General features: G+C 42.3%; 1 pseudogene; it reads right to left on the minus strand.

The window, feature by feature from the left end:
• Window positions 1-6731: 6731 nt before the first annotated feature.
• On the minus strand, window positions 6732-8799 carry LOC122131157 (annotated as a pseudogene).
• Between the last annotated feature and the right edge of the window lie 2122 nt (window positions 8800-10921).

Here is a 10921-nt window from a genome sequence, read left to right on the forward strand (position 1 = left end):
TGTGAAGGCTGGGTGAAGGCTCTGTGAAGGCTGTGTGAGGGCTGACCTGTGCCAGATGGCTGTGAAGGCTGGGTGAAGGCTCTGTGAAGGCTGTGTGAGGGCTGACCTGTGCCAGATGGCTCTGTGAAGGCTGTGTGAGGGCTGCTCTGTGAGGGCTGCCCTGTGCCAGATGGCTCTGAGGGCTCTGTGAGGGCTGCCCTGTGCCAGATGGCTCTGTGAAGGCTGTGTGAGGGCTGCCCTGTGCCAGATGGCTCTGTGAAGGCTGTGTGAGGGCTGGACCTGTGCCAGATGGCTCTGTGAGGGCTCTGTGAGGGCTGTGTGAGGGCTGCCCTGTGCCAGATGGCTCTGAGGGCTCTGTGAAGGCTGTGTGAGGGCTGGGTGAAGGCTCTGTGAAGGCTGTGTGAGGGCTGCCCTGTGCCAGATGGCTCTGTGAGGGCTGTGTGAGGGCTGTGTGAGGGCTGGACCTGTGCCAGATGTGTTTCTGTGAGGGCTGTGTGACGGCTGGGTGAGGGCTGGACCTGTGCAAGATGGCTCTGTGAGGGCTGTGTGAGGGCTCGGAGGGCTGGGTGAGGGCTGTGTGACAGCTGGACCTGTGCCAGATGTGTTTCTGTGAGGGCAGGGTGAGAGCTGGACCTGTGCCAGATGTGTTTCTGTGAGGGCTGTGTGAGGGCTGGACCTGTGCTAGATGTGTTTCTGTGAGGGCTGTGTGAGGGCTGGACCTGTGCCAGATGTGTTTTCTGTGAGGGCTGTGTGAAGGCTGGACCGTGCCAGATGTGTTTCTGTGAGGGCTGTGTGAGGGCTGGACGTGTGCCAGATGTGTTTCTGTGAGGGCTGGGTGAGGGTTGGCCCTGTGCCAGGTGTGTTTCTGTGAGGGCTTGTGAGGGCTGTGTGCGGGCTGTGTGAGGGCTGGACCTGTGCCAGATGTGTTTCTGTGAGGGCTGGGTGAAGGCTCTGTGAAGGCTGTGTGAGGGCTGCCCTGTGCCAGATGTGTTTCTGTGAGGGCTGTGTGAGGGCTGGACCTGTGCCAGATGTGTTTCTGTGAGGGCTGTGTGAGGGCTGGACTGTGCCAGATGTGTTTCTGTGAGGGCTGTGTGAGGGCTGGACCCGTGCCAGATGTGTTTCTGTGAGGGCTCTGAGGCGTCCATGGCTCCACCGGTCAGGGCTCCAGGCCTTCTGATCTCCACAGCTGGTGGAGTGACAATTACTAGGAATTATAAATGACATTTAAAATGATATATGAAGCACTCTCAGTATGAAGCACTAGTGTGTGAGGTACCCCAGAGATGGGTGAAACACCACGTCCTCTGGTCCCTTCAATTACTAGGAATTATAAATTACATTTAAAATGATATATGAAGCACTCTCAGTATGTACTACACAATTCTACAAATAATAATAATAATTGAAATAATTTCCATAGTTATGCTTCCCAGATATATCTTTACTACTACAGCCGATAGATGTGTTTCCCACACAGTCATAGTACTACAGCTTGTTGTCTATCTTCTTTGGCGGCTTGTTCCTTCAGTGTAATGTGATGATTTGAAATAGAGTCTGTTAATTTTCTTCATCACTTTCTGTCCAAAGGTCTTTCTTCGCTTACGCTTCATATTAACACAGCAGGTAAACAGATTCATATTAACACAGCAGGTAAACAGATGGACCATGACCTCTGACCTTTGGTGGTTAATATGGGAACAATTAAAAGAATCATTGTGTGCCATTTTTCCACGGGTTGACATGGTTACATTTTGCCAAACAGCACTTTCCCTTTGCTCAACTTTCACCAGCAGAGGTCCTCATCGAGCTATGATCTAAAAAAGCTTTGAGTAATGAACCTTTCTTATATTCAATTGTGTTGAAAGCGTTGTTGGTTCATAAAATGTTACTTTGCCATCACTACCATATAGCCAGGCCGACTTAAACACAGCAAGACAAGACAGTCCAGGCAGAAAAGTCCAGGTTAACTCACATCTTTACTCAAGAATATCAGCTTGAAAATCCGGAGCCGATCGCAAGGTGAAGGGAGGTTTAAAAGCAATTCCTAAAGAGGAGGAACAGGAAACAGGTGAGTCCAGTGTCACAGGGCAAACAGCAAAAACAATTAAAAGGATCATTGTGTGCCCATTTTTCCACGAGTTGACATGGTTCCTTAGGGTGAAACATTTTGCCAAACAGCACTTTCCCTTGCTCAACTTTCACCAGCAGAGGTCCTCATCGAGCTATGATCTAAAGAGCTTTGAGTAACAGGAAACAGGTGAGTCCAGTGTCACAGGGCAAACAGCAAAGACACGGAGTGGAGTCTGGAGTGGAGCGTGTGACAGTGTAGACCAAACGGGAGGTAGAGTGTTACAGTTTTTTTCCAATCATTGTCACTCTTGTCTCAATACCATGTACACATTCCCAAAACACTTAACACATCGAGCATACCAGTAGATTATGTGAACCAAACTGTGGATACTTGCCCTATGCTTAGATACAAATGCAGTCAATGACCACTTCCTCCGAAATTCATGGATACCTGTCTCAGTCAATGTTCACTACCAGCAAAACGCGTGCAACTACAGCATTTTTTGCCGATGTTTAGACAGTGGTGGAATGTAACAAAGTATTTTTATTTTGTTACTGTACTTAAGTAAATTTTTACGTATCTGTACTTTACTTCATTAAAATAATAGTGCATACTTTTTACTTTTACTCCATTACATTTTTTAGCTATTATCTATACTTTTACTCCGCTACATTTCTATAATATGTGTTGTTACTCGCCAAAATGTTGCCTACACAAATCTATGGATTGCGTTGCTGTTTTGGAAGTTTAAACCAATCAGGTGGCCCTATCAACTCTCTTGCCTGTTATACCTGAACATTCAACAGACAGCCTGACTACTTCCTATTCAACATGGATCCAGAGTCGGCCTGAACTGAGCCCTCTGATATGAGCCACCCTTGGCCTTATTTAAAAGATATGTTCGAGTTCAAAGGCCCAAGAATGACTCGTGGAGGTTTCAATGCGTTTCCTGTCTCCCTCAAAAAAAAGGAGTTGCTAGCCTTCAATAATTCGCCCTCAAATTTAAAGTAGCATATCGACTTTTGAATATTGATATATGTATTTAATTCGTTTACTGACATGATATTATAATGTTATCTAGCGAAATGCATGTTGACATACAGCAATAGCATCAAAAAACATGATTGTATCTTCATTATATATTTAACGTATTGGTAAGATAAAGCTGGTAGGTTAGCTATGTCAAGCTAGCGTGCCTTGTTCTGTCCAGTTTTACAATTACATTTGTTTTTCATGTTCCATGTTTCCCTTTTTTACACGTTCACAATTAAATTAAATATTTAAAGATATCACATGGTGTCTTTATTGGTTTGGCTTAATGGTATTAACTTTGCAAATAATCCCTGGTAGATAGCTTGTCATCCGCAGAATTGTAAGATATAGTGTGAACAGTATTACAGATGGTAGGCAAAATAAGTACACCAACCTTTCCAATTAACAAATGTTGTTGCTTATAATTATTAGTAGTAGTGACATCTGTAGAGGCATTTATTACCAGTAGCTATTTCTTTACGCAAAATGGCAAGCCTAGACATTGAGAGACAACCCATTGCGTGAGCACTTTTACTTTTAATACCTAAAGTAAATTTTAAAAGTAAGTACTTTTTACTTTTACTTAAGTAGGATTGTTGATGTAGTACTTTTACTTTTATTTCCTGGGTACTTGTACTTTTACTTAAGTAGTAAACTTCAGTACTTCCTCCACCACTGTGTTTAGATACTCTTTTCAAAACACTCAGTTCAGTTCAAACCCTAACTTACAGTAATTTTAGATCACTGTTGATGGAAATCAGTTGGGAAAATAAGTATTTGAACCCCTGCCGATTTCGGCAAGTTTGGCCACTTGCAAAGAAATGTGTGATCTATAATTGTAATGGTAGGTGTATTTTAACAGTGAGAAACAGAATATCAACAAAAAATCCAGAAAACTGCATTTTATAACATTTATGACTTAATTTGAATTTGATGCAGAAAATAAGTATTTAAACCCCTAGCAAAACATGACTTAGGTATTTGGTGGAATAACCCTTGTTGGCAAGCACAGACGTCAGACTTTTCTTGTAGTTGGTCACACAGGTTTACACACATCTCAGGAGGGATTTTGGTCCACTCCTCTTTGCAGATCCTCTCCAAATCCTTAAGGTTGCGTTTTCAATGGGAGGGAATGAGGGAATGAGGTTCAAGCCCAATATTCCATATTACATGGCCCCATCCATAGTCCCCTCGATGCAGTGGAGTCGTCCTGTACCCTTCGGCAGAGAAACAGCCCAAAGCATAATGTTATCCACCTCCATGCTTGACGGTGGGGATGGTGTCATATTCAGGCATTCTTCCCCCTCCAAACGCGGCAAGTGGAGTTGATGCCAAAGAGCTTGATTTTGGTCTCATCTGACCACATCCTGTCTCCCAATCCTCCTTAGAATCATTCAAGTGTTCATTGGCAAACTTCAGACGGCCCTGTACATGTGCTTCCTTGAGCAGGGGGACCTTGCGAGTTCTGCAGGACTTCAAACCATTACGGCGTAGTGTGTTGCCATGGTTTTCTTGGTGACTGTGGTCCCAGCTGCCCTTGAGATCATTCACAAGCTCCCCCTGTGTAGTTCTGGGGTTATTCTGCACCTTTCGGATGATCACCGATACCGCACGAGGGGATATTTTGCATGGAGCCCCAGACCTAGAGCGATGGACAGTTGTTTGGTGTTGCTTCCATTTACGAATAATCGCACCAATAGTTGTCAGCTTCTCACCAAGCTGCTTGCCGATGGTTTTGTAACCCATTCCAGCCTTGTGCAGGTCTAACAATCTTATCTCTGACGTCCTTGGTCAACTCTTTGGTCTTGCCCATGGTGGTGAGGTTGAAGGTGTGAAGTATGATTCTTTGGACAGGTTTCTTTTATACACGTCACCAGTTGAGATCAGGTGTACCTTGTTAGGCCTAATGAGGGACTAATCTGTGTGCTTCTTGGGCACATAACTGTTTATTGGGAGCCAGAATTCTTGCTGTTTGCTGATTTACTCAACAGTGTGATCTACAGTACTGATTTACTCAACAGTGAGATCTTCAGTACTGGCAAAATACAGAGGACATCATGGATCAGCACTACTTAGGACTATAGCAGACTTCCATTTTTCTTTTTTTCCTGTGCAGTAAACACAGTAAAGCACACTGAAGAATACTGTTGTGTTTGTGATTTGTTTGTTTATCATGTATTACGTAGTTTACATTACAAAAAGTGAAAATTGTTATTCTTGGTTTCTGATAAAACATTAATTTACTGTATTTACAATTACAATACATTTACCACACTCAATTGTGACATCTATTGTTGAGAGGCAAACCAACATAATGAACACTGTCTTCAGATACTTTGGCTTGGATTGACGTATTTCCAAGATGCAATTCAATAGGAGAATGTTACTGTAAATGTGAAGTGTTTTAGGTCATTGTACTCTGAGAGAGAACATTTGCTAAAGTTACAGCAGCATGAGTTTGTGTTTTGGTGGTGGTGGTGCATTTTGCACTAAAGGTAAAACTGATATGCTGAAGCTGTGTGTTTGGTAAAGTCCACTGTGTGAAGTGTTTGGGAAAAGTGTTCATGGTATTGAGACAAGAGTGAAAATGATTGAAAAAAAACTGCAAACTGGGTTCAGGAAAGGGAAGAACTGTGTCTGACTGTGCCACAGATAAACCCTGCATTACACTCATACAAAACATAAAATATATAAGAGTTCAACCTTCAAAGCACCAATCATACGCCTGTGTGTGTGGTTTGTGGGTGTGTGCGTGTGTGTGTGTGTTGTGAAAAAATGTTTGTCATCTCGCCAATTATGTCACATCTTACAAAAACCTGGTTGAACAAGTTCACTTTTTTAAGCTACAGAGATGGGGGGATGGCAGGGATGCCAGTGTGGGCATTAAGTTCATGAGTGTGAAGGGGTGAGCAGCCAGTGTGGATGACTGTTGTCACTGAATGAATCTGCACACATCACAAAGTTATGAAGTCATATTTACATGGGCCTACACAGGTAAACACACTTGACTAGTCACTGAGCTTTAACACCCAGAAATAATCACCCATTACACAGGAAGCTTTACCACTGCATAGACCATCAAGGGAGAGACAGATCAGCAAGAGTCTCGAATATGAAGATAGAATGACTCATGGAAACAGCTACAGCTGAAGATAAATGTCATCTTAATGTCTTGTTGATTTATTAACACGTTCATTTTTAAAGGTTAAGCTCTGATAGGGTTTTGTAGGCCAACAAGATCCAAGTATAAACTCCAGGACAGGGCAACAATTATGCTTCAGATTTTTATTATGCTTTAACACCCCGAGAAATACACCACACCCATTACAGTTATAAAGACATTGATCTGCACAGACCATCGTGTAAGAAAGATCTTTAAACACACAAATAGATTGACTAATGCAGAGGTAAAAACAACTGTATTTTAGTTGAATAAAAGGCATCCCTGTCCAATTCATTATATTGATTAAGTTTTAATAAGCTTGTGTGGGCAGTGGAACTTATATGACCCACTTCACGCTTCATGCTTCATAAACACCCCAAAAGATGGAAGAGACACAGAGAGTTAATAATATGTGCACTTCTTCAGAATGCATCCCTTCTAACACACAGACTCTTCAACAGCTGCCTAAGCCACAGGTCTAATCTTCATAGTGATGGATTTCAGTGAATAATGGGTATCCTTTAAAGGCACGCCAATTCACACCAACAGCAGAGTGGCTTGTATTGCCCCACAAGTAAAGGCCATTGGGATTGGAAACATGGCATTCATCATACCAGTAGCCCCCGAAAAAAGTGTCGGCACAATTTCCAGAATGGCTGTCTTGGTCCTTGTCAAACGTGGTGAACTTTTTGCCATTGTGGTAAGCAAGAGTCTCCTTTAAAGGTAAATGAATACATATGTCATACACACATGCAAAACAACATTTGTCCAAACATCAAATCCAAATATCCAATTTGTGGCCGTTTGATGGGTAAGTTCCCACTGAGAAAAAAAGTCTTTCATGACAATGGAAGTTTAAAGTTGCCGGTGTAACAAAAGCAACGTATTGCCTGTTGACTTCAAAATTACAATGAATTCTTGTTACAACTGAGTGAACAGACTACTTGTGAATCAGAAGCACAAAGCCTATTGGCAATGGCAGAGTTCATTATTCATTATCTTCTATTTGACTTGAAATATTAGATTAAGCATTTCAATGAAATATGTTATTTTCAGAAATACATATCTATATCTTTCTGTTATATATTTATTTATATAATATACATTTATTTTATAATAGAGGAATTACAATTTTAAATTGCAATATTTTGACTAAATACAGCACCATATCACATGCAGAGGCTATCATTATGAGCATGAAATACAGTTAAACACACCCCATCTTTAAGTTCTCATTTCCCCAACTCAACCAGCGCCTCCGTTGTTGAAGCCACCGACAGTCAGCTGTTACCCCTCTATCTCCTGATCCGGACAGCGAAGGAGGAGTACCTGGCAAAAACCCTGTTTGTCCTCAAAGTCCTCCATGTCCACTCTCAGCTCGTGCTCCCTGTTGGTGGTGAGTTGGTGTTGTGACTCTAATCCTGCAGCCAGAAAACAAAATCAGATTAAATGAAAGTAAACTAGAGTCGGCCACTGGTCTGGTTGAGTAGGTTTGATGCCTAGTAAATCACTTTCAAACTACTCCCAAAGGGAATATCTGAAATGGCCTTATTCATCCATTGGACCTTACCCAGCCAGTACTCGCTAGAGGCGTTTCCCAAACCCGTCCTTGTACTGGTATCCAGGGCCTGATGAAGTTCACTGTACCATCCACTCTCCTCTGAAACACCTGCACACATATGAAACCTCAGACAGGAGACAGAACTAGATGTGTATTTATCAACAGCTAAAAATGTGTCCAACATGAATTAATTTTGTATTAAAAAACATACATTAGTGTATCAGAACTTTTGCATTTAACCATTCTGAGAACTGAATAATTATAGAATAAAAACACAGTGTTATGAAACATTCTCTGCTTGCTGGAAATCCCTCTGTTTATGTCTATAGCACTTCCAATGAACCAACATTTGTCCAATTTTTTCAATGTTTTGTTTGAATCACTGATGTACCTGGCCATTATGGGTGGCCCTGTGGGACTTTGGTAAGCTTTGGCAAGTCATGGGTTGAATTATTTACATATGTATGTACAGTATGTATGTATGTACTGTATGTATGTATGTATGTATGTATGTATGTATGTATGTATGTAGGAATATATATATAAAGAGAGAGAGAGAGAGAGAGAATGAAAGAAAGAGAGATCTGTATGTATGTATGCATGTATGTATGTATGTATGTATGTATGTATGTATGTATGTATGTATGTATGTATGTAGGAATATATATATAAAGAGAGAGAGAGAGAGAGAGAGAGGGAGAGAGAGAGAATGAAAGACAGAGAGAGAGATCTACCGATGAAAACAACAACTGAGAGACAACTCACAGTCCATCCTCCCTCCTCCTTGGTGTCCTGACAGCCCATATCACAGTAAACCTGAACACCAGTTCTAACGCCATCAGGATAGATGGTGTAAACCCCACTGACTCTGCTGCCACTTGAGAGCAGGTCTGCACAGTCAGTAGGATACTGGAGGGAACACTGCCCCAGCCAGGGCAGGAGGAGAACTACAACACACTGAATCTGGACAGAGAAAGAATGGAAGACAGAGAGATAGTTAGAAAGGAGGGAGGGAGGGAAGGAAGGCAAAGACAAATTAAATTGAACATTTTAATGTAAATAATATAAAATCTAAATCTTTTTATTTTTAGTCTTACCATCATTGTTTGAAATGATGAATGAAATCCACGCTCTGAGATGTCAGAAATACTTGAGAAGGTCACCGGAGTTCTAGAATCATCAGATGAAGAATTACTTCATCACAAACACTGTTCTGTTCTGCTCTCTCTTTCACACACACACACACACACTCTCTCACACACACACACGCACACGCCACACACACACACACAGGTGCAGGTGCTCTTTTTCTCTCTTACACACACCGCACACAGGTGTAGAGTACAGGTTCAACTTTGGCTGCTCCATAGTACACTATAGGTATTCCTGTCTAGGTGCAATGTTGTCAATCTGTCTGCCTTTACTTCTGAAAGTAATATAAATTATAGGAATTATCCTAACATGATAAAATGACCAAACACTGAACACTGTTTACATGCGATGCATTCATGTTTGTGTTTGTTTGTTGTCCATGTTTGATCTGGTATACCCTGAGAAATGGGTAAACCCAGCCACACAAACTCAACACACCCTGAAGAAAATCACAGGATGGAGTAAGTGATGCACACTCAAATAAAATGGTGTGGTAACATGCAGTCTAAAGGTCTTAATACCGCTCTCTCATGATTCCATCAAATCAGTCTCATATCATCCCATAACTCTAAAAGATAAACTCAACAGCTTTGATATCTAAGGTTAAAAGTAAATGAACATTCTAAAGGACCCATAGACCAACACCTTTTACAGTCACAACACGTCAAAAGACACGTACCGTTCAGGTGAAGTTGCTCTCAAAACTTGATGCAGACGACTGCCAGATCCTGCCAAATCACTGCCAGATATACTGGTGCCCCGGTCCATGCAAATGAAGACATCAATCATAGAAGAAGTCCATCCCTCCTTATGTAATTTGGGTTCGAGACAGGTAGGGTGACTTCTCTCTCCTACACTCACCCAGTACATGTTCAACAGCAATGTAATGCCATTTTTTTCAAATGGATGCCAGAGGGATTTGTATTGTTTTCAAGGTGACATTCACAAGCACACGTAAACACACTTACACACAAACACTCACATATTCGCAATCACATGCACACACACATTAATTTGCAAAAAGACGCGTGCGCGCGCACACACACACACACTCACACACACACACACACGCACATACACACACACACACACACACACAGAGGCACCTTAAATATTTAGTAAATAGTTAAATGTCTGACTCAAAGCCCACAGCATTAAAGATATTTAGAATAACTGTAAAGATGGAGCGTGCACACACACACACACACACACACACACACACACACACACGCACAGACACACACACACAGACAGACATTCAGATATTCGCAAGCACACACACACACATACACACACACACTCAGAAATTCGCAAGCACATGCACACACACACACACACACTCACATATTCGCAACCACATGCACACACACACACACACACACACACACTCAGACATTCACAAGCACAAACAAACACATTTGCAAGCACACAGACACACACACACACACAAATAGACACACACACATACTCAAACACACACACACACACACACACCACACGCACACAAACACCCTACCACACACAACCCCCCCCCCCACACACACACACACACACACATACACACACAGACATTCAGATATTCGCAAGCACACACACACACATACACAAACACACTCAGACATTCGCAAGCACATGCACACACACACTCACATATGCGCAACCACATGCACACACACACACACAAACACCCAGACATTCACAAGCACAAACAAACACATTTGCAAGCACACGGAACACACACACACACACACAAAAAGACACACACACACACACACACACACGCACACAAACACCCACCCACACACACCCCCCCCCCCACAAACACACACACACATACACACACAGACATTCAGATATTCGCAAGCACACACACACACATACACACACACACTCAGACATTCGCAAGCACATGCACACACACACTCACATATGCGCAACCACA

Source organism: Clupea harengus, unplaced genomic scaffold, assembly GCF_900700415.2.
Source record: "Clupea harengus unplaced genomic scaffold, Ch_v2.0.2, whole genome shotgun sequence".
Classification (NCBI taxonomy): domain Eukaryota; kingdom Metazoa; phylum Chordata; class Actinopteri; order Clupeiformes; family Clupeidae; genus Clupea; species Clupea harengus.